This window comes from Suncus etruscus, chromosome 5, assembly GCF_024139225.1.
Source record: "Suncus etruscus isolate mSunEtr1 chromosome 5, mSunEtr1.pri.cur, whole genome shotgun sequence".
NCBI classification, from domain to species: Eukaryota; Metazoa; Chordata; class Mammalia; order Eulipotyphla; family Soricidae; genus Suncus; species Suncus etruscus.
The window spans coordinates 80,123,538-80,149,276 of record NC_064852.1 but is presented as its reverse complement, the minus strand read 5'-3'; the positions used below and the strand labels follow the sequence as shown (position 1 = coordinate 80,149,276).

Sequence of the window (25,739 nt, the reverse complement as noted above, 5' to 3'; positions counted from 1 at the left end):
TATTTTATTTTTTGGTTTTTGGGTCACACCCGGGAGCACTCAGTGGTTACTCCTGGCTGTAGGCTCAGAAATCACTCCTGGCAGGTTCTGGGGACCATATGGGATGCTGGGATTCGAACCACCATCCTTCTACATGCAAGACAAATGCCTTACCTCCATGCTATCTCTCCAGCCCCTTAAAATAAAACTTTAATTGAGTCACCCTGAGATACATTTACAAAGTTGTTCATGATTGAGGTTCAGTTATATACAATGTCCAACACTCATCTCTTCCCAGGCACATCCTGCCATCAATGTCCTCAGTTTGCTTCCTGTCCTTCCCAAGCCTGCCTTTATTATAGATGTATTTCCTCTACTTCTCCATCTCTACCATCCTCTCCTTTTCCCTCTTCCTTACCCCTCACACACCCTTCCTCTCCCTTACTCACACTCTTCATTTTTTTACTTTTAAAAACTGTGATATGCAATATGCTTACTGATGGGGTTTTATGCATAACACTTTACCTCTTTTAGGCTCCCAGTTCTTGTACAGAATGATCATTTCCAACTATCATTGTCATAGTGTCTCTTCGCTGCCCTGCTCTTTGTAGTAAGCTTCCTATTATGGAACAGTCCTCTTGACCTTCACCTCTATCATCTTTAGGTATTATTACCATATATTTTTGTATATCCCACAAGTGAGTGTGATCCTTTTATGTCATTAACTCTCTCTCTATCTCTGTGACTCATTCCACTCAGCATAATACTCTCTATGTTCATTCATGTATAGCAAATTTTATAACCCAATTTTCTCTAACAGCTGTTAAGATTTCCATTGTGTAGATGTTGCACTGTTTTTCTATCCACTTCTTGTTACTGGATACTTCATTGTTCCAGTACTATACACAAAGGGCAGAATCTGGAAACAACCCATATGTTTAAGACAAAAGTTTTAGAAATGTTATTAAAGCCCATTATTTATAGTTATTCATTGTTGGGTTTTAGACATACTACTATGTCTTAGCACAAAACACACCACCATGGCTTCTTCCCTCCATCAGTTTCCAACTTCCTTCCCACATACCCACACTCATACAGTCTACCACCTTGACAGCCACAATTTTAAGTTTGATTGTTGTAATTTGGATCACTGCTTTCAGGTTGGTTGACTCCTCTACATTACCAAGATACTTGGATTCTCTTGATCCTGCTTCCTATTACGTTTTAGTCTCTTCTTGCTGCTCAATTTCTTTTCTTTTATGCCCTTTATCCCATATTCTGAGGCCAACACCAGCTTTTCAATAATAAAGCCCTCATCAAGACCAACTTTTTTTAAATTTAATTTAATTTAGGGGCCACATCTGGCCGTGCTCAGGATTTACCCCTGGGTCTACAATCAGAAATAACTCCTGGCAGACTCAGGGGATTATATGGGGTACCAGGGAGCAAATCTGGGTCCTCCACATGCAAGGCAAATGCTCTAGCCATTGTGCTATCCCTGTGGCCTCAACAAACTAACTTTTCAATAATTTAAGTACATTAATGGTTTGCCAGTTTATATTCATCCAGATTAAAAATCATATTGTAATCCTCAAATTTTAATTTAAAAATGCATAATCATTTCTTGACTTATTTTTAAATTTTATATTATTGAAAACATTGTGTTTACAAAGTCCTTCATAGTTCGGTTCAGACATACAGTGAATCAGGGCCAATCGCCACCAGTGTTGTACTCCCTTCACCATGTTCCCAGAATGTATCTCTACCACTACCCTTCGCCCTAGTTATACTGCCCCTATTATACTGGTAGTATAAAGTTTAAAGTTTAGCTTGCTAGAATTTGTGTCTCTTGATTCCATTGTTGTTGACTTTGGCTTGGATAGTTAGTTCTGTAGGGTTTTTTCACACCCAGCAGGTACTCAGGATGTTACTTCTGGCTCTGAGCTCAGAAATTGCTCCTGGCAGGCAGGAGGGACCATATGGGATGCCAGGATTCGAAACCCTGTCCCTCCTGGATTGACCGCATGCAAAGCAAACGCCCTACCACTGTGCTATTTCTCCAGCCCCAGTTCTGTGTTTGTTTGTTTGTTTGTTTATTTATTTATTTATTTATTTATTTATTTTGGTTTTTGGGCCACACCAGATGATGCTCAGGGGTTACTCCTGTCTATGTGCTCAAAAATCACTCTTAGCTTGGGGGACTATACGGGACTCCATGCATTCGAACCAAGGTTCATCCTAGGCTAGAATGTGCAAGGCAGATGCCTAACCACTTTTGCCATGGCTCTGGCCCCAGTTCTCTCTGTTTTTATCTCTATCAATGGACCTGCATTTCCTGAACTTTTGAATCATATTTCAGTATCTATTTTTATCAGTATTATATCTGATATGTTGTCAACATACTAATAAATTATTGGAACAGTGAGAAGGTATAAGAACTTGCTCTGCCCCATCATACATGGATCTGCCATTGCAGTACTTACAGAACTGTTTACTCCTCTCTGGGAATAAAAATATGCAGAAAGATAAAAATATTCATGTAGAAAGCAGAGGAGGTATAAATTTTAACTGTAGTTATTTTAATTTTAGAAGTTCACAGGTGATGAAAAGCATTTTATACGTTGTTATGCAGAATGAAATATGTTAAGATATATAGATATTTTCTTTACTCTGATAAATGAATTTTAAGAAGCAATGAAATTATGTTCAAATATAATAATAAAAGAGGTCTAATAATAGGTTATCTTAAGTACACACTAATGATTTGTTTTTATACTAAGAGTCTAATAGTCCCCAAGGAGGTACAGATTTTTGTCTATAAAAGGATCAGTATTTTAAAGGAGAAGGTTATTAATGGAATAAGAAGAAGGTAACATGCCATAAAAGAAGTACTAAATACTAAGAGGCAGAATTTCTAGACAGGTCTATTAAATAATTTATTTGGTATGAGAATATTTTTTAGCAAGGATATATGATTTTAGGTACTCACATACATGCTAACTAGTTGGGGTATTATTTTACTTATAGGGACATTAATTGAAGATTATTATACATGAAAGTAATGACATTATTTTCAAGATATTGTTACAGATTATTGAACTGATAGATTTTACAGAAAAGATTATAGGAGAAAAATTTGAGAGCGAAAAATCAATTGGGAATTTATATAGTAGAGCAATAAGATTCTGAATTTGGCTGATGACAGTGAAAAATGAAGGAATAGTTCTAAAGAACAAAATGAGAATTGCCAACTACTTCTTAATAATTTTAGTATTTCTTTCATTTAACTGTAATTATACTCTTGCTGAGTTGATTTGGTGAAACATCTAGCTCAGTTGAAATACGTGACAATTTACCACTTAAAAGGTCACACAAGTCAAACACAAAAAGCTTTTTTATTTGGGTATAATTATTCGAACACTATTTGAAAATAGCATTTCACTTATATGCTGCCTACCAAAATTTAGCCAATCACCACAATTAGGCCTTTTTATCTGTGGAAATTATCCAAGTCAACAATGTTCCTTGGCCTCTGATGTCCTTTCCAAATCATCTCTGACAGCAAGAGAACCTTCTGTCTGTAACAAAGTTAGAAAATAACACAACATTCTACAGCAATAAGGATTCATTATAGTGATTTCAAAAATATAAGGATTATAAATTTGGTAATGTATCAGTTCTATTTAGCTTTCTGCTGCTCAAACTGATGAGGCTTATAGAGGTCAGAGTTGTAGGTGGAAAAACAGTAGCAACAACAATACTTCAAAGGTATTATTTAATATTTTTATTAACTTGAGCATCCTTTTTAAAACCTAAATTTTATAAATAACTATATTTCACAATTAAATTTTGTTTATAGTTGAATTATCAAAAATGTGTTTATTCCTAAAATTCAGAAACTTTGGAAGAAATTTTCTCCTAAATATCACCAGAATTTATGTCCTTACATGGAATTTTACTCATGTCTTTCTAGTTATACAGTCTTTGAAAACAAGCAAACAAGTACACAAGGTCATCTATTTAACTCTTTTATTGCTAGCGAGAGCTAAGTAATTTGTTCTGTGTATAACATTCTAGGGATTATACAGGCCTTCTCAGCACATTCTGAGATGATAATATTTCACAGAATCATGACATCTTAATTTTGGAAGCCTCTGAAAAGTTTTATAGTCCACCTCCCACACAAGACAGAAATACCATTTCTGACAAGGATATCCCTGACAGAAATTAACACCCAGACTGTTTGAATGCTATGTAAGTATTCCATTCTATAATTTCTACAACAAAAAAAATTTTTCTTTTAAATACTTATCCAAGGAATTTGTAAAATGTTCCAACAAAGCAAACCCAAATTCTAACTTTGCAGTCTTAAAAAAGAACTATTATACACATTACAGTTTCTTACTTAGGTATGTAATCTCATATTATCATCTTTACACATGGAAAATGATTGAGAGAAATAATTTTTACATAGTTATAATTAGCAAAACATTTCAAAAGAGAAACTTCTGGGTATTCTACCTTAAAAAAATCCTAAATTGATATAGGAGATCCAATTAATATGCTTGATTTATTTTTTGTGAATCTCATACATCTAGTCAATATCACTTTAATTTAATTTTAAATTACTTGTACAATAACATATTTAGTAATTTATCATAATTATTTCAGGGATCTGTATTAAAATTAAAATATATATTTTAGCTTGATTTAGTTTGACAGATATTTATTAAACACCTACTTTGTACAGTGTACTGCTATATGTTATAATAATATGTTGTAAATATATCCTGCACATTTTAAGAACTTAGTGTTTTAGGGGAGAATAAAGGAAAACATAGTTTCAAAAACACATTATAAACTATTACAGGATATTTTAAAGACAAAGTAAAGGACTTTTGACAGGACATTGGGGAGGCAATTATTGAGCTTACATTAGGTTATTTAGAGAATCTGAAATATTAATTGAGTTATAGTAAGTAGAAGTAAAACACAAAATATGCAATAAATGTAAATCAGCATATTTGAAGGATCCAATAACAAACTTTTATTCAGAAAAGGATAAGGTATTTTTAGAACAGAATTGGGCTAGAATTGAGGGAAGACTAAAGAAATGTTGCAGCAAGAAATGAAAGTAACAGAGGGCAAAGAACTGACAGAAATATATTTCTTTATGTTGAAATATTATTCATTACAAATAAATATGCTGTAATTATATTTTTATGTTATAAAAAGATACACAGTTGTAGCAATTAAACAAATAGAGGAAAAAGCTCTAAAAAGCTTGGTGGCTTGAATGCTAAAAACTATTTTTCAAAGATTCTATTATGTACTTTTTAAAAACCAAATAAGATAAATCTGTGGAGAATTTATAAGATCTAGCCATAAATATTTTCTTCCTAACATGAAATTAACAAAATCATTGGTCTGAAGAATGACTGAAAGAAAATTAAGAAAATATAGTAAGTATAGAGACTTGAGATACTACACTGATAGATCTTCTTGTTCATAGTTAAGGAAGATCTGATGGTTGAGATTCTGTTAACTTTGGAGTATTTATAGTTTGTTGAATATAATTTAGTTAATTGTCAATATGAAAAAATACTAAATTATAAAAAGCTGATTCTTTTTATAGTAAAATATTTTCCTACACTTATAATTATAAAATTTTAATAAAATATAATTAATAAAGCTAATTAATAAAATATAAACTATTTCTACACTTATAAATATATCTAAAAGTACATGTAAGACTCTATTTAGAAAAAGAAGTGACCTGAATTTGATGTTAAATATATGCCATATTTATATAAAGATTAGATTAATAACAAAATCAACTATGCTAATAACTAAATATTTTTAATTTTATAGATAAAGACAAATTTTTACTGATTCAAATGTTGATTTTCATCAGTTTAATTGCCACAAAGGTTTATATCTCATATGTAACACTATAACTAGCCTTGCAAATTCTTATTAAACAAAAGGAAAAACAAGATGTTGATGGATTGCTGGAATTTCATAAGGGGAAGAATGTCCAATGAAGAAAGTTTGGAAGTTTATGGATAAACACTAGGAGTTTGCTGGGTAGTAAAAGCTTATCTCCAGGACTCTAATAATCAAGAATTTACAGTGTTAAAATAACATTGGAAAACAATTAAAGAGAGATAAATGACCAAAGATTTCCAAACTTCCTATAATTTTATGCAGATAAATAAATAGAGAGTTCTTCTGTGAACAAGTGTGAGAAGAAAAAAGCATGCCTAATAGTTATAATAAAAGTATCTGCAAATAAAAATGGCCTGCCAGCTTAAGCACATTACCACCTTATTTTTATTCCTTTACAATATTTTTTTAATTTTTCTAGTTCCATATATCATTTACATTTATCAGATATGCCAACCCATTTATTTTAGGCTATGTTGTTTATGAAAAAATCAAAGGCAAATGAAAATTTTCATCAATTAAATATATATATACTTACATAAACAAAATAAAAAGAAAAGTTCAGTTCAGTTGAATATGAGAAATATCTCTTTTAGTAATATAATAAAACATGATTTTTAAAGTAGCAATAAATATAAAATTTATTTGTGAATAAGCATATGACTACAATGACTATAATATTAGTAAGATAAATTTTATTTACTAAGTCATATAAAAGAAACCTATGGTTATTAAATTTATTAAATTGTAAATATCAAAATCATAAAAATGTCTGTTAATTATTGAGTTCTAATAAAAGTTCTATATTTTTAGAATCTGAAATAGTAATTTTTATCATTTTGTCTTTTCTTCAAAATTTAAAGAAGTATTATAAGAAATAGAATCAAGCATCCTTATTTTTACTGTTGACATCTACACATAAAGTTTAGAAATTTTACATGTATATGTCTAACTACTATTTTAATATAATACACTTTTTACTTTCTTTTATTTGAATGTTAATTTTTATATTTTTTTATATTTTAAAGTTTTCTTTCTTGTAGCAATTTTTATTTTAGACATTCTCTTTTTGAGATGTTATTACTTTTTTTTTTTATTTAAACACCTTGATTACATACATGATTGTGTTTGGGTTTCAGTCATAAAAGGAACACCACCCATCACCAGTGCAACATTCCCATCACCCATGTCCCAAATCTCCCTCCTCCCCACCCGACCCCTGCCTGTACTCTAAACAGGCTCTGCATTTCCCTCATACATTCTCAATATTAGGACAGTTCAAAATGTAGTTATTTCTCAAACTAAACTCATCACTCTTTGTGGTGAGCTTCCTGAGGTGAGCTGGAACTTCCAGCTCTTTTCTCTTTTGTGTCTGAAAGTTATTATTGCAAGAATGTCTTTCATTTTTCTTAAAACCCATAGATGAGTGAGACCATTCTGCATTTTTCTCTCTCTCTCTGACTTATTTCACTCAGCATAATAGATTCTGTGTACATCCATGTATAGGAAAATTTCATGACTTCATCTCTCCTGACAGCTGCATAATATTCCATTGTGTATATGTACCACAGTTTCTTTAGCCATTCATCTGTTGAAGGGCATCTTGGTTGTTTCCAGAGTCTTGCTATGGTAAATAGTGCTGCAATGAATATAGGTGTAAGGAAGGGATTTTTGTATTGTATTTTTGTGTTCTTAGGGTATATTCCTAGGAGTGGTATAGCTGGATCATATGGGAGCTCAATTTCCAGTTTTTGGAGGAATCTCCATATTGCTTTCCATAAAGGTTGAACTAGACGGCATTCCCACCAGCAGTGGATAAGGGTTCCTTTCTCTCCACATCCCCGCCAGCACTGTTTGTTCTCATTCTTTGTGATGTGTGCCATTCTCTGTGGTGTGAGGTGGTATCTCATTGTTGTTTTGATTTGCATCTCCCTGATGATTAGTGATGTGGAGCATTTCTTCATGTGTCTTTTGGCCATTTGTATTTCTTCTTTGTCAAAGTGTCTGTTCATTTCTTCTCCCCATTTTTTGATGGGATTAGATGTTTTTTTCTTGTAAATTTCTGTCAGTGCCTTGTATATTTTATAGATTAGCCCCTTATCTGATGGGTATTGGGTGAATAGTTTCTCCCACTCAGTGGGTGGCTCTTGTATCCTGGGCACTATTTCCTTTGAGGTGCAGAAGCTTCTCAACTTAATATATTCCCATCTGTTAATCTCTGCTTTCACTTGCTTGGAGAGTGCAGTTTCCTCCTTGAAGATGCGAATGTTAATTTTTAAAAGAGCAAATTATTTTTATATAAATTGTACTTCTAAAATATAAATCTTTTGCTATGTTTATATAAATACCTTTATAAGCAAAAATATGTGGAGAATGAAATTCTTAGTCTTTTCTAAAGCTACCAGTTACCACTCCTTAACACACATACATACACACACCCTACACACACCTAACGTGGTTTTATATGCTAAAATATTTAGTCTTAAATTCTATAATTGAATGCTTACTATTTCATAAGATTCCCCAAATTATAAAGCGTACCCTCACAATTTCATTAAGATATAACACATTAATGTACGTGCTTCCTCAAAGCAAAAAATTACAGGATAGGACACAAATCAGACTACCTCAAGGACAGGTGTGTTTTTGTTGGCTCTTGTTCCATTTCTTTGTGTTCTTGCAGTTACTTGCCTAATATAGCAGCCTAGAACTATTTAATTGTTTACACACAAATCTCTTTTAGTGTCTTACGTACTGCAGTGATACCAAAGTCACACAGAGCAGTAACAAAAGTTAATTGCACCATTCTCCTGAGTGTCAGAACACAGGGTAATGTGGAAGGAAAGCTACTTGAAGGAGAACTCTTTTTAAACTTCTAAAGATGGTCAAAAGTAGGTTGAATTCCTAGTATCACTATCTAAGAATGTATCACATTTCCACAAACTCCACACTTTTTATATTACTTTTTATTGTGACCAAAGTGAATTTTTTCACAGTAATATTTTAAGTACATAGTGACATTTAATCAGAGGGATTCCCACCACCAGTTGCTTTTAAAGTCTTCCTGCAGTTTGCTTTATTTTAATCTAAACACTATGTAATCTTGGTGTGATCCCTTTATGCATCTCCTTTATGTTGTCTTTTCACAAATATTAAATTTGTGGGGTTAGAGTGATATCACAAGGGTAGGAAATTTTCCTTGCACGTGGTAGACCCTGGTACTATCCCAGGTATCCTGTATGGAACACCAAAACTGCCAGAATTCTTGAGAGCAGAGACAGGAATAATACCTGATCATCTCCATGTTTAGCACAAAAAATAACAAACAACCAGAGAAATAGAATTTGGTATAACTTTGCCAGATTGATAGCACAGTGGTAGGGCATTTGCCTTGCACCCAGTTGACCCAGGACAGACCTAGGTTCGATCCCAGGTGTCCCATATGGAATCCCGAGCCAGGAGTGATGCACATAGCCAGGAATAACCCCTGAGCATCACTGGGTGTGGCCCCAAAACAACAACAACAAATTTGGGTGTAACCACTTAAGTAAGGGTAAAAAAGACAAAAATGATTTTGAGTTTACACAACTATTCAAGACAATTTAGGCTACTGGCTATCTTGGACTATTTCTTTGCAATTTTGTTATGTTTAAAATGACTCAAACTATACTCCTAAACCTTCAATCTATGATATTTGGGAAGAAAATACTTTCTGGTTGCTCTAATCTTCTGTAGACTGAAATTTAAGTAACATGCTCTTCTATTTTCAATGTGCGGGTGAAATTCTATTGAATATAGAAAGTCAATCACACTGACCATCATTTATTGGGCTGGGTCTTGCTTGAGCTAAAATTCTTTTTGGCAATTGAAATTTACAATTAATATTAATAATATAAAAATAAATATAGTTTGTGAGAAAATTATCACAGATTGTGACAAAAATATCCAGTTCATGTAACTCCTGTGATGTGGGAAGAAACAAAAATTTACCCTTCAAGCCTTCTTCTCCCATAAACTAGTAGTGTCGCATTTGCTCTCTATGTTTCTTTGCTTGATTTTTCCATTCTAGAGAAGCACATGTACTCTCTTGACTGCTAACTTGACCTCTTTCTCTCTTCTTACATTTTTTAAGCAAATTTCATTCAGAAAAAACTATCTTGCTTCACCATTTCAGAAGAAATAAAAAAAAATCACATTTTAATCAAACTTCCCCCAAAGGAGTATATTTTTCTCCCAATATTAAGTACACATTATTCGTAATTTCCAATGATCCGTGGAAAATCAAATGTTTCAGAAATACAAAAGAAAATATTAGGTTGCTATTATTTTGTTATTTGAAGCTTACAAATTAGCCTTCTTTACGTGTTTCTTAATATAATTCTGATGTTGATTTAGTCAGTATAGATTGATATGACAATGACAAACATTTCATAGTGACAAAAATGCTACTCTACAAAGGGCCTTACCAAAATAGATTGGCTTTCTAACTGAAGTTAGTAAGATGCAGCCTTTTAAATAATATTACAATTCACAGTTGAAAATAAAACTTTGCAATTAGGTGAATTGCAATAGTTGTGATCTCCCATAAAATATTCATGATCTGAAATTATTACTCCTTCCTCCTAAAATAATTTATATTGAAAACTGGAATATTTTCCATTTATTTGGAACAGAAAATGTACCCTTAAAATTATTAAAAATATTATTAATGTTTTGAAATGAGAACACTAGGCTAAAATTGTGATTTCTATCAGAGAATGCTTAAATGAGAGATTAAATGAATAATTCACTGATTACCCAAAAGGTATACATTTTACTTTACTCAAATACCAGTAAATATAAGTCCTTTTAATTACTATTAATAGAATTTTTCCATTGTATGTACCTTTTGTTGAACTTAAAGATAAATGAGTCTAATAAATAAAATATTTCACATAATTATATGTCAAGAATTAAGAATGAAATATAGAGTTAGCTGTATGTCTATAATGATGCCTACATAATACAATAGGTGATCAAGAGAATAGATAAAGACTTGCAAATCCTCTGGCAAAATTTTATTACATATATGTATATACATACAAACACATGTGTCTGTCACATTGAAAAAATAAATAATAATATCTTAAATTTTCTTCATACTTTTCTCTGGAATTTGCAACAGTTAATATATTATATCTTACAATGCAAAAACAAAAGAATTTTCAGCTATGCATAATTACGGATGAAGAACTTGGGGAGAACAAATTGGATTATGCTGGTGATGCAATCTAGGTGTATAATACTTAAAACCAAAAATGTTTTACTAGATATAATCAGGAAGAGAATAATGACAATAAGAAGGGCTTAAAATTACTGACTTTGAAAAATAGAAAATAGTATCTATTACCCAAACAATGTTGACCTCCTATAGAAGTTGTAAAAGATAAACAGTTAGGAGTATTCTCTAAGTCTCCATAAGAAAATACTGCTTTGTAAGACCTTAATTTTAGCTCAGTGCAACTCAAGCCAAACTTCTGACCTATAGAGATAAATAAAATAATTGAATGATAATAGATTTTTTTGCTTTTTTAAAGTTTGTGGTAATTTATGACATTAGCAATAACAAATCAATTGTATTGATATATACTATATACAGAGAAAAAGTTTCACATATTTTAAGTATGCTACTCACTTATCTATTATAAACTGATTACATGTGTGGCATTACCTGTTTGGCATCTCCTGTTTGATCATCACAATACTGTAAGGACTCCATAATTTTATATTCCAATAATCTGTCACACAGATTACCCACTAATTTAACGCTGATTGCATACATTAGCCCTATTTGTTCAGCACTTGAAATGAATAAAATTTGATCATGGGTATCATTTTATAATTGTATATTTTTAATCAATGTTATAAGAATTAGATTTACATTTATGCATAATTTAGACTTAGTTAATTCAATTTAATTGTCTTATAAAATATTATTCATGAACAAATAAAATTGACTTTTCCTTTAAATTTTTGGACATTTGGATAATTATCAGTATGAGATCATATGTGGTTATACAAAAATTTAAGGATTTTTTTTGCTCATTATTAAATCTTAGTTTACTCTTCTTTAAATAAATAGAAATGGGGTTATATAGTCCATATATGTTATGTTTATTATAAAGTAATGGGAACCAAGGATGGCTGCTGAGAAAAACCGTGCCCTTATTGTAGTCTCAAGGTCAATAAGATAACAATTTGTACTTCAGGCTTATTTATTACATTTCTGGCAAGTTAACTATTTATCTTTTATTTTTTAGTTTCCATACCTATCTGATATTTATTTTTTAGTTTGATGGCTATTGGTTTTTTTTATTTTAATTTTTTTTATTATGAGAGCAAAGATGCAAAGAAAAAGGACAAGTTAACGTTACAGTGGGAAGACAATCACCCATAAACAGATTTATCAGAAGAAATCCCTTTGCTTACAACTTAATTTTAAACTTTAAGCCAGAGAACATTAAGAAAAATAAAAAAAAAAAACATGTAAAAATACTTTGTCCCTCAAGTCCCCAGATTGTAGTACGTTATAACATTATAAATATAATTTGACAATGCCATATCTTAGAAAAGCTAAATTAAATTTCAAATAAAAGTACATTTAAACATGCTTCCTCTTAGGGTTTATGTATGATGGTGCTCAGGGATTAATATTCTATATGGGCTACTGAGTATTGGACCTCAATTTACCTGGCAAGATAAGTACCCTATCTGCTATACTATATCTTGAGGCCCCTAGATGTTTCAATTAAAAGATTTTTTTATTTAATTTATAATTTTGGGGAAAACACATCATTTTTATTCCAGGATAATTCCTTTCTTTGCTCAGAGATCACCCCAGCTATATTCAGTATATATTCAGGATATCAAGATGTTGAGAATTGTGCCAGGGATTGAAACTAGTTATCTATAAGCAAGGCCAATACTCTACTGTACTATCATGGTTTATTTATTGTTGGGTTACAAGAGATAATACAATGGGTACAGTACTTGTCTTACACATAGCTGACCCAATCCTGGCAATCTTATCTGTTTCCCAGAGCCCAAACAAGAATGATCTCAGAGGAAAAGAATCAAGATAAGCCCTGGGCACCTTTTTTGTGCTCCAAAGCAAAAATAAATGGAGGTTTTTGTTGTTTTATATGCTTTTTAAAAACTATCATGAATCAGAGAAATATTACAATAATTGCCTTGTATGTGTGTGACTGGGTTTAGTCCTCAGTATGATCCCCATAAGCACTCCCTGATACCTAAGTCAAGAATCAAGGATACAGAACCAAGAGTATCCTTAAGAACTGCAGAGTGTGGCCCAAAAACAAAATAAATAAACAAACCACCAACAACAAAACTACTATCTTATTTCTATAAATTTTGATTTTTTGCATAAAGTTGAATTAAATTCAGGTTACACTCATGTCACTTTGCAGTATTCTTTTCTTGAAGTTCTGCTAACTTGATATCTGGGAGTAAAATTTTTATTTAGAGGGCCGGAGTGGTGGCACAAGCGGTAGGCCATTTGCCTTGCACATACTGACCTAGGATGGACAGCAGTTTGATCTCCTGCATCCCATATGGCCCCCCAAGCCAGGAGCGATTTTTGAGTGCATAGCTAGCAGTAACCCCTAAGCATCATGAGGAGTGGCCCCAAAACAAAACAAAAAATCAACAACAATTTTTTTATTTAGAAATCTGCATCATTGGGCCAGAGAGATAAGGCATTTGTCTTCCATACAGAAGAACAGTGGTTCAAATCCCCGCATCCTATATGGTCCCCCGTGCCTGCCAGGAGCAATTTCTGAGCATAGAGCCAGGAGTAATTCCTGAGTGCTGCCAGTGTGACCTTCCCCCCTCCAAAATAAATAATCCCCCCAAAAAATCAACAACAAAAATAAAAAAATCTGCATCAAAGAAATCTTTTACTCCATTAGTTTTCTTTCATTACTAGTCCATATTTTGTTCCAATAGAATTCTTTGAGTGTGCATCAAAGAAAAAGCAAGTCTCGTTGAAAAGACAATTTCTGTCCTCTCCTAAAATTGAATCTTGAGAACTACACGGAGTGATCTTTAGTGAATAAGAATACCCTATCTTGAAGAGTTCACAAATCATAATAGATTTATTTGCCACTTAAAAATAAAAATAATTCCCTTAAACAAAATTGAAACAAAAGCAATACAGTAAGGAGTTTCATGCAACTGGAGTAAATATACATAACAAATAAATAATTAGTAAATTGATAGATTGACACAAAAAACACCCCCACATATAACAAAACAATAAACTGATTTTCTTTAGGATTGCTAAAGTCTCAGAGACAAGTACATAAACCCCCATAAACTGGTATGTGTGATACTCGCATGCACTTGTCTACATTTCCTATCTTGAGATTTATCTTTTCCTACTTCCATGCTTTATGTATTTATGAAGAAGTCTTTGAAGAAGACTTTGAAGAAATCTTTGAAGAAGACTTTGAAGAAGTCTATGTTCTCTATTAAGTGTGTTAATAATGTTCTCTCTCCTCTCTCTCTCTTTATCTCTATCTACTCCCCTCAGACCAATTCCACATGCAAAAAATACCAGTAATCTGTCCCCTTGCTGTTTTTTTTTTTTTACTTTCAATAAAAAATAGCCTGTCCTGTGCACCTCTGACCTTTATTAGTATATGATGTCATTAAACTTATACTCCCATTGCTCCAAATTGTCCTGTGCTCTGAGCTACTCTGCACTGCCACACTGTCCTTTGTCCCTTGGTACTTTGTTCCTTTGTCCTCCATCCACATGGATGAGAACTGACTCTTCTGCTGTCTGCCAGGGAACAGGTGAGGTGGCAAAGAGAAAGTTACTTAGCCTGTATATCCCTTTATAGTGTTTCCTCTCTTTGGTCCTTAGCCATTTCCATTATCTATCTGACAGCCTTTCATGTAGATGAATTTAGAAATGATCAATTAAACATAACCAACTATATTGAACTAGTTTATCAGTTGAGTATAACCAACTATATATTTAAGTAGTTTAATTAATTTACCTTCCTTCTCATCATTTCCTTCCCATCATTTCAACTTTAAGAATATGGTCTAGAGTGAAGAGGGTAAACACACAAATGTCTGTTTTTTCTAGTGTCAGTGTCAAGGTTCAGTAAGAGAAGTGAAGTCTGGCAGATTTTAGCCACACTCACTGTGGAATATGATTACAGTTTCTTTCATGTTATTCCTTTTTTTCTGATGCTGGAATTTGGTACCCAGAGAAAGAGAAGATGTGAGAAAAGAAACAAAGACTAAAGGACTAGAAAGTTGGTGAAACTTTATGATGTTCTACTTGTAATTATATTCAATATTGATTATGGGAATACCTGATGCTGATATTCCTTGTCATCAAGTTAAGCAACTCAGGTCAGGGATTAGAGAAACTGATTGAAGATTGTGGAGGGTGACACAACTGGATACCTGGGTACTCTTCCCTGATGGTAGATAAGTGGCACTGTGGTTACAACAATGATGGCTTATGTTATCCATATAAACAGCCATACCCGATTCAAGCATTTCTTCTCACACATAAATTGCAGGCTTCTCGATTGACTTTGTACACACAATGTTAAATCAACCATATTTGATAGAAAGACAAAGATTTAAAAATCTATTGAAGAAAGGAAGAGAGAAAGAGAGAGAGACAGAGAGAATGAGAGAGAGAGAGAATGAGAGAGAGAGAGAGAGCACCATTTGTTTGGTGTCATGAAAATCCAAGAACTAAATGTAGCTTTCTTTGACTCACTGTCTTTGTGTCATACTGACTCAGTGTTGTGAGACTGGCTGTCATCCAAGAACTTGGTTTTGGGACTCCTGTCTTGCTCTGGAATTTTGAAAAGGAACTCAGGTAATGATAATAAAACAGCTGCGCAAGGAAGGTGTGTTATCTGTAGCAAGTCCAAGTCTGGCATGTGCTTTTTAAACAAGGTCTGAAAGTTGCTTTGTGAAAGATAATTTTTAAAAGTCAATGACATTTATACTTTTTAAAACAGAAAAAACAAGTGCTATAAACATGACTATCTATTAAAAATGAGGAAGGGGATGCCTAAAAATATCATTCAGTAAATTAAATTCTCCAGATATTTAGAATGTTTGAATTGAATAGATGAAAATCAGAGTTGTTACCAAATTAACATGAAGAAAATTTTCCAAAGTACGTGGTCGTTTTGATAGAAAGATAAGCTGCCGAAGACCTGAGGGTCTCTATGAATTCCCTCATGTTAGAGTTGCCTTACAAATGATTTAGTTATGTTTCCTCACACAAAAGTAGGTCAGATCTTAGTATGCTTTGCTCCACTTAAAGTTTATCAATTTGGCTAAGAGAAAAATACAGAATTGGCATATTTCTGGATTCAGTTATTGCATTCTTTGTTTTCTTTATTCACATTAGAAGACAAAATTTAGCTTATGCAAATTATGACAATCTCTATTTATATTTTAGTCATTTCAACTGAAATATCAGTGGATCTATATTAGCAATTGCAAAGTGCCTTGCATAAATAAACACAATCTTTATGACATCAGATCATAGTAAGGTATTTCAGTGTATCCTTTAGGAACACTAAAATAAGGGTTTAAAGAGATAGAAGAGAAGCTTAGGTTCTTGCCTTGCGTGTGTTTAATCCTTTTAAAATTCCCAGCATTGCCTCCTTTCCTCTTTGCCACAGGATATAGCTATAGACCCCTTCAAGCACTGCTGGATATGGTCCTGGAGGCTCCTGAGCAACGTTGGGATAGTACAGATATTTGCAATCAATTATAGGCCCAATTGGAAACCATCTGAGCCCACTTGAGAGACCAATCCTCCAAATCCCACATATATAAAGATCATTTCTCATGATCATACTTGTAAAAATGCTTAGATATAACATTATTTTATGTATGCATACTTATACATTATATGTATACAAAGCATATAAACATAATTTCTATATATGAATAAATAAATACATGAAAATACTTTAAAAATAAATTATACTAAAATCTTTGTACTTAAATATTTTAAGATTTTAAATGCCTATGTATATCTATGATATGGACTGTCACATGTGTTTATACATCTTTATTATGACTTTGTTTTCTTCAATAATTTCCATGTGATTCATGTGTTTTGCTTAATATCATCCTGACTACTAAGATCTCTCTCCTTTATCTTTCAGGTACATACTCTCCTTTATCTTTCAGGTACATAATAAATAGAAACAGGATATTTATGTGTTGAATTTTTCTATACATCATTATTTTATTCTAACTGTGTCCTCTAATAACCACTTCTTTTTGGGAGGTCTTTTTTACTGTATTCTTCTGAGTTCTAGTAACATATTCTCTTGTTGTCTATAGAGAATAACAACTCCATTGCTTCTTAAACTGGATTAATTAAATAACTTGTAGGCCCCCTACTGATCATGTTTCTAAAATATGCTCTCTGCATAAATGAGCTTAAATTATCATGACTTATCTGCTTCCTTTGGGACTCTGATTAATTAATCCTGTTCTTAATTAAATAATTAATCCTGTTCTTGAACATTTCTTACATTCATTATTTTTATTAAAATAAACATCATTTTACAAGGACTCTTAAATATTACTAGTGCTCCTTATAATATTTATAGATTATCTTTGCAAAAAGTGTAAACTCAAAGGTGAAGTGAATTTAGTTTTTATTGATATTTCCAAATAACTTTAAAATTTGTTGAAATTAACAATTCTAAAACAAAATTATCTAATTTTTAGTTTAACTGGTAACAATATTTAAAAACCATCCACCTTGAAATATTTACTTTCTAGAACCTTTAAAATTGATTAAAACATTGAGTCATGTAATTCCATTAACATAATTATAAATTAGCTACTAATAAACTATTAGAATGTATAGTTATTATTGATAGTCGATACCCATGTTCAACCATAAGGGGTGCTTCATACTTTAATGATAGGTCATCAGATTAATTTGTAGATTAAAAAACTAAGAAAAATAATATATTTCCTTAAGAATTTCATTTTAAATAATCTTTTATTTTTATTAGTGATGAACTTGTATATATGTAACCAGATAAGACTTGGAAAATACATTGGAGATGCATGACTAAAAAATCTTTCAAAAAACCTCTTAGTAGCGCAGGTGATTATATTTTATGGAATAGAGTTTTATATTAACAAATAGTTGAAGGCACTAACAGTTTTGGGACTTATTTACTCACCCCAAGAACTTGGAGAATAAAAACAAAAAACAAGATTCTGATTAACAACAGGTTGGCAGGTCAAATGAAACCACTGGGATGCAAATGCTCAAAATTTTTATGACATGGTGATAGAAAAAAAAGGTTTTATTTTAGTACAAAACTAGACCTTGAATCCAAGTGCAATGGTTTATCTATTCCACGTTCTTTGTCAATCAATATGTTCCTCAATCCAAGAAGTTATGTTTTGAATGGAGTGATAAAAATGCCAATAGGGAACTTGCCTTGCATGTGGCCTATTTGGCCAATCTTATGTGGCCCTCTGAGACTGCCAGGACTGATCCTTAAGTATATGTTCAGGAATTATCTCTGAACACTGTTGGATGTAGTTCAAAAGTAAGCAGAAAACATTTTTAATTTCTGTTCAAGGACAAGGGAATTTTGGATATCCTGAATAAATCGGGCACAAACTTGACAGTTCATCCTCCATGTAGGCTTAACTGTCTAGAACTTAGAATCCTTACAATTACAGATACATAGCATTTTATTTTCATTACTTTGGATTCATCAACAGAGGTAATAGTCAAAACAAGCATCTAATATTTTTAACTAAAAGGTGTCAGATGAGAAATAACTCCTTTCAAAAGGAAAATTCAGGTATGCATGTTTTCTTAGACTCTAAACATACTGCTTCTTTGCACCATCACCTTTCTATCTAACATTGAGTACTTAGATGAGGAATATGCAAATTTCCAACCTTGCTAAGAACAAGATATATTAAATAAGGGTGAATAATAGTAATATAAGACCATGCAATAAATTGTCTGTGATTATATTCTCATAACACTGTTCCATAAATGTATGCCTTTTATTTATGAAATCTGGAGAAATTAATTGTTATCAACTTCCTAAACTATGAATTGTTCAGATTTTTGCTGTACATTATTATATAGAGTTAGCCTTTTGTTTAAAAGTTTTAAAAGTCTAGAAAGATGATTCAGGGATTTAGACACATATTTTTCAACCATTGACCTAAATTTAAACCCCAGCACCACAGTTTCTTCAGTTTGGAACCAGATACTGTACCACTATGGTTGACACTTAACCCTAAAGTAACAGGGCCTGAGCAGTAACAAATACTGAGAACATGTGGAGAAATCACCTGAAAGAGCCTTGTGCTTCCTAAGCACTTCTCAGGAGAACAGCTTCCTCCTACTAGGAAATAGCTCAGTGATCAGAGAGGCATGATCTGTGACCCTAGTTCTAACTCGCGGACTCCCAGAAGTCCCTGAGCATAGTGTATATATTCATGGAGGTACCCAAGATTTCCAGTCCTGGCTCTTGTGGCCCAACAGCTCCTCTGAGGTTACCCTAATAACCCCCAAAACTATTAGGAAGATCATCACTACATCCTTGACTCTCAATATTTAATTAGATCATCTACCAAAGTTGGGTAAGGGTTGTCAGGAATGAATCCTGGATGCGCAGGATGCTCAAGAATGCTTAAGAGGGCCTCATCTAAAAAAAAAACAAATCTATAAAATGCATTTAAAGTTTTTTTATAAATTCTGACTAGTTCAATTATATTAAGGAATTATCACCTCAAATTTGGAATATAAAAAGGTATTTTGAGATTTAAATATTAACAGTAAATATCTCCTCTTTGGTCCAGGGCATGAAGGTTGTTTTGATTACTATGTTTACTTAAAAATTTATGCTGTTTCCAGTTTTGTGTAAAATAAAGATCAATTTTCTTTGTATCTCCTAAAAAATCTATGCTGTTTCCAGTTTTGTGTAAAGTAAACAAAGAGCAATTTTCTCTCCTCTCCAACTGAATATAAAATTTACAACTATAATATATATAGAATCTCTCTGAGAACTTTGAATAATAAGGTACATGGCAGAGTAAAGAGAAGATCAGAATTTGAGGTAGAATCAAAGTGAAAAGTGGTTTCCAACTTTTCCTTTATTATTTTGTTTCCCATTCTGGATCAAAGGAGACCGAAATCTGTAACTACTCTCTATAGGCAGACAATGCAGACAAAAAGAGCACAAAAGGAAGACCTTTTATTTTTCCCTGAGATTAAGGAATAGAAACCTTGATGATTTAAAAACAATAAAGGAGGGCCAGAGAGATAGCACAGCGGTAGGGGGTTTGCCTTGCATGTGGAAATCCAGGACTGATCCTGGTTTGATTCCGTGCGTCCCATATGATCGCCCGATCCTGCCAGGAATGATTTCTCAGTGCAGAGTCAGGAGTAACCCAAGCATCACTGGGTGTGAACCCAAAACCAAAATAATTAAATAAAAAATAAAAGAATAAAGGAAAATACATATAATGTTCCCCTCAAAGACACCTATTCTAACCCAAGTATATTTATGGAAGTGGGAGCATCAATGAAACCAATAAATCAGCACCAGAAATCCTAAGAAACTAGAACTTAACTCTTTCCAGAAAAGTAATGGTCCCAAGTTTGTAAAGAAAATCTTCAATGTTTTATCTCCTCTTTCTCCATTTTTTCATTATGTAATCTCACAAGCACTACTGCTTGTTGGAAATCTTTAAGAGTGTGAAGACTAAAACCTTCTCTTTTTTTTTTATTAAAGTGCAAGAAAATGAGAATTCTGTGAGGTGGGAGAGAGAAATATGTTAAATCAGGTAATATATGTTTAGAGTTTAAGGCTGGGGGACCACACAATGGTAGGGTGTTTGCCTTGTACACGGCCGACCCAGAATGGACCCAGGTTAGATCCCTGGCTTCCCACAGGATCTCCAAAGTGTGCCAGGAGTAATTTCTGAGCTCAGAGCCAGATGTAACCCTGAGTACTGCCAGGTGAAATCTAAAAAGTAATACAAACAAACAGAAAAAGAGTTTAAGGCTGGTTTACATTACATCAATTAAATAGTAGAAAATATAAATGATTATTTTATCAATTATTTAAAAATGTTATTAGTACTTGGATGTAAGGATCTGATAGTGTGTGGAGACAGGGCTACTTCAAGCAGTACAATGAGGAGCAGGCAGTACTGAAGCTCAAACAAACAAACTTACACTTGTGTTCTACAAATCATTTTCTTACCAATATTTTAAAAATGAGTGTGATTAATTCATAATCAAAATTCTCAGTAAATTAAAAATAAAATTTAGCATCCTTCAATTTATAAAAATAACCTACACAAAAAATGTCCTCTGTCACAACAAGCATATGGTAAATGTGAACATTTTTCCATAAAATCAGAAACAGGTCAAGGATAAATGCTTTAATCACCTTTAGTCAACATTGTAATGATTATCCCAGACATTTCAATAACGCAGATAAAATAAATCAAAACCGTTCATTGAAAAGTATAAAATTATGTCTGTTTGAAGAGAGTGAAATTCTATCAAATCCCAATGGGATTTGAATAATATATTTTTAGATGAAACAAATGAGGTCAGACTATCATAGGATAAAAGGTCAGCATACAAAATTCTATCATATTTGTATTTTGAGCAAAGAAGAATTAGAAACTATTTTTAAACAATATTTATAATATCCATTTATAATGTTATAATCAGAATGAAAGCAATTTGCAAATGAATATCTTTTTTTGTTTTGTTTTGTTTTGGGGCCACACCCGGCGGTGCTCAGGGGTTACTCCTGGCTGTCTGTTCAGAAATAGCTCCTGGCAGGCCACGGGGGACCATATGGGACACCGGGATTTGAACCAACCACCTTTGGTCCTGGATAGGCTGCTTGCAAGACAAACGCCGCTGTGCTATCTCTCCGGACCCACAAATGCATATCTTGAAACATGATTTATTATGTTAAAATTATAGCACACAAACTGTAAAGTGCTTGCCTTGCACGTGCTAACCTAAGACGGACCAACGTTCGATTCCCCAGCATCCCATATGGTCCCCTAAGACAGGAGCAATTTCTGATTGCATATCCAGGAGTAACCTCTGAGTATCACGGGGTGTGGCCCAAAAAGAAAAAAAAAAACTATAGTGCATATAAAAGACCACAAAGAGTCAATGAACAGAAATTAAAATAGTGATTCATTTATCAACGCTTAACATTTTATCTGTAGTGCAATAAAATTACATTTTTATTTTAATGTAGATAAGTGGATTTTAAAATTCACATTAAAAATAAAAATATACAGAATGACCAAAATAATTCAAGGAAAAAATGAATTTAGAGAATTTACACTATTTATAAGACATAATAAACCTTTAGTAATCAAGACAGTATATGACAAAAAAAATTGTTGTAAACTTCTGAATCCCAGAACGAATCAAACTATATCTGGCTAATTATTTTTAAAAAAGTACTCACACAATACAATATGGTATAAGATTACTTAAGTAAATTTTGCTGAAATAATTAGACAATCATATGTAAAGTTAAAATGAACCTCAAACTCATTACTTCTTGAATACCTACTTCAAGACATACCAAAACATAATTGATAACTGAAAAATAAAATAGAATTTTTTAACTTTTGATATGTAAAAGAAACAACAAAATGAAAGACAATTAAAAATATAAAAGAAATTATTTTAATTACCTACCCAAGGATTTTCATCTAAAATAAATTACTATCTCTCAAATTTCAACAAAAATAAAATATAATCCCAATCTTAAAACAAAAGTCTTGGTTCAGATGGGTTCATTGATGAGTTCTATCAAGCCTTAAGAAATTTTGTTTGTTTGTTTGTTTTTGAGTTACACCCAGAAACGCTCAGGGGTTACTCCTGGCTCTTTGCTCAGAAATTGTCCCTGGCAGGCACAGGGGATCATATGCGATGCCAGGATTCAAACCACCATCCTTCTGCATGAAAGGCTAATAAATCCCTTACATCCACGTTATGTCTCCGGCCCCACCTTAAGAAAATTTTCCTGCCTTTAGTCCATAACTCCTTCCAAAATTTCTTCCTCATAGAAGCAGGAATGTTCCCTAATACTTTCTATGAGCTAACATTACACTAATCCCAAAGAAAAATAGACATTCCTAGAAACAAAATGATTAGACCAATATACATAGTGAATAAATATGCAAAAATTCTCACCAAATTCTAAGCTAACCAAGTCCAATAACATATCCAAAAAATATACACAGGATCAAATGGGATTCATACCAGGAATTTAGAAATATTCAACATACACAAATTAATTAACCTAGAATACTGCAAAACTAAAAAATTCTCACATCTGTCTCATAATCTTTTTAAGTCTGTATCACCTGATATTTTTATGGCCACCTGAGTCTTTTTAAAGGAATTGTTTGCTTGAATTATTGTCCTCCAACCTTTGACTTTAAGTTTATATTTGCTCTGACTATTCATATGTGTTTCTTGCAGACAGCAAAATGTTGGATGGAATTATTTTGTTTAATTTTTATCACTAGTGTTTCTTATTTCATACACTTAGTTCATTGATATTGAGAGAAATTACTGTCATGTAACTGTTATCTTTTTGTAGGACTTTGTGCATTTGTTGGGTCTGCTCTGCCTTGCCTTTAAGTATGCCCTTCAGTTCTTTTAAAGTTGGTTTTGAATCTATAAAATTTCTAATCTGTTGCTTCTCTGTGAATCTGTGTATTCTTCCTTCAAACCTAATGAAAGTCTGGTTGGCAAAGTACTCATTTTACTGAGTTTTTTTACTATATCCCACTGATGCCTTTGGGCCTTGAGCATTGCTTGTGATAGATCTGCTGTAAATCTTAAAAATCTGACTGAGACAACCACAACTGAAAGGGTCCCCCGGAAACATAAAGAAAGACTTTATCCCAGGCTCCATCCTAGGAGCAACATAATGACCAAGACCACCAACTACAGAAAATGGATTAAAACGACACTGAAGAAAGAGAACTGCTAGAACCACAAAGAAAGACTTCATCACAAGCTCCATTCCTTGAGCTTCACAGTCACCAAGATCTCTAGATACAGAGGTCTGATTTTACCATCCATGAAGAAACAGAAATATCCCATACACCACGAAAGCACCAAGGCAAGAGCAAATGATCATGCAAGGAGTCTATAGTTAATCTCTCCTAGGCCAAGGGAATTCCCTCTATAATATCCCAATAGTTACTGTGCCTATGCAGGAGGAAAAATAAAAGGGAATAAAAGCACAAAACAATCATTTTTCACATATTTATTTATCGATGGATTGATTTTTTTGACGTCTTTATATTAATGTTGAGATTGAAGTTGATGTTTCCAATATTATTTTATTTTATTTTATTTTATCTTATCTTATCTATCTCTTACTTTATGCACTCGGCATGAGCTCATTTCAGAACTGAGTCTGTTGTGTGGTGCTCGTCTTTATTGCTGTGGTGCTCACTGGATACTTAATTTGATATTTCTTTTCTGTATTGTGGTGGTGTTTCAAATGCCTTTATCACATCCTCTCTCAAACTGAGGTTGAAATTCTCTGGAAGGACTCCGCCTATTTTCAGAATATTTGACTTTTTTCCTCTTATTTTGTACCCCAATCTATTGCTTTTCTTTCCTTCAAACAAAGCCACATAACTTGATTTATCTAACTCCACTTCTTAAATAGAGGGGGAGACAGAGGAGGATACCTGGACCAAACAGATATATGATCACTAATAGTGAGCGGGACAAAGAGGAGACCACCTACTCTAGCAGTCCGAGGGGTGATGGTGGGGTATATGGGTTGCAGAATGGGAAGTGGGATGGGGGGAGGACAAATTTGGCGATGGATATTCCCCTGATTCAATGTTGATATGTACCTAAAATACTACTGTGAAAGATACATAAGACATTACAATCAAAATTAAAATTAAAAAAAAATTCTTATTTTTTCACTTTTCGATCTTGCTGCTTTTAGTATTATATTCCTATCTGTAGTGTTCATCATCGTGATTAAGATATGCCTTGGGGTGCTTTTTAGGATATTTTTTAGCTAGTACAATTTAGTCATCCAGGATATGGTGCCATGTACTCTGTAGCTCTGGGAACTTCTCGGCAATAATATACTTGACTGTTGATTCTTCATTGGAGTTTTCTTCCTGGGTCTCTGCTACTCCACTGATTTTTGTTTTGTTTCTATTGACTTCATCTCAGAGTTCTAGTGTCATCTGTTTGCTGTCTTTGAGGATTTTTTTCCATCTTCTGATCATATATATTCTACAATTTGTTCTTTATCTTATGGTCTAATGTTTTACAAAATTAACTTATTAGTATTTAATAAGAGAGGTTCATTATATACAGAATTATTTCTTTTGATTTTTTCCATTTTAAACATTTTCCATTTTAAACGAAGTGCTTTTAATATTTCTTTGCATACAAAACTTGGAATGTCATTCTTTTATATCATTATGATTTTTAAAACTTTTTTATCCAGAAACATATTTGTCATCACTACATCACTACATATATATTAATTTTGAATTCATTGAATTCGCAATCTCTGTATTGCTGTGGTTTTTTTTTTTGATGTGTCATTCTTTTCCTAGAAAGTAGTATTCATTTACTTAAAATTTGCTTATTTGAAATTCAGTATTTCAAATTCCTAATTAATTGGTTTTAAGGAATGAACTTTTAGTGGTCTAGGTGA

The 25,739-nt window shown here is 32.6% G+C and overlaps 1 pseudogene; it reads left to right on the top strand.

Moving 5' to 3' along the window:
- Positions 1 to 2,305: 2,305 nt before the first annotated feature.
- On the top strand, positions 2,306 to 2,479 carry LOC126010361 (uncharacterized; annotated as a pseudogene).
- Positions 2,480 to 25,739: the final 23,260 nt, after the last annotated feature.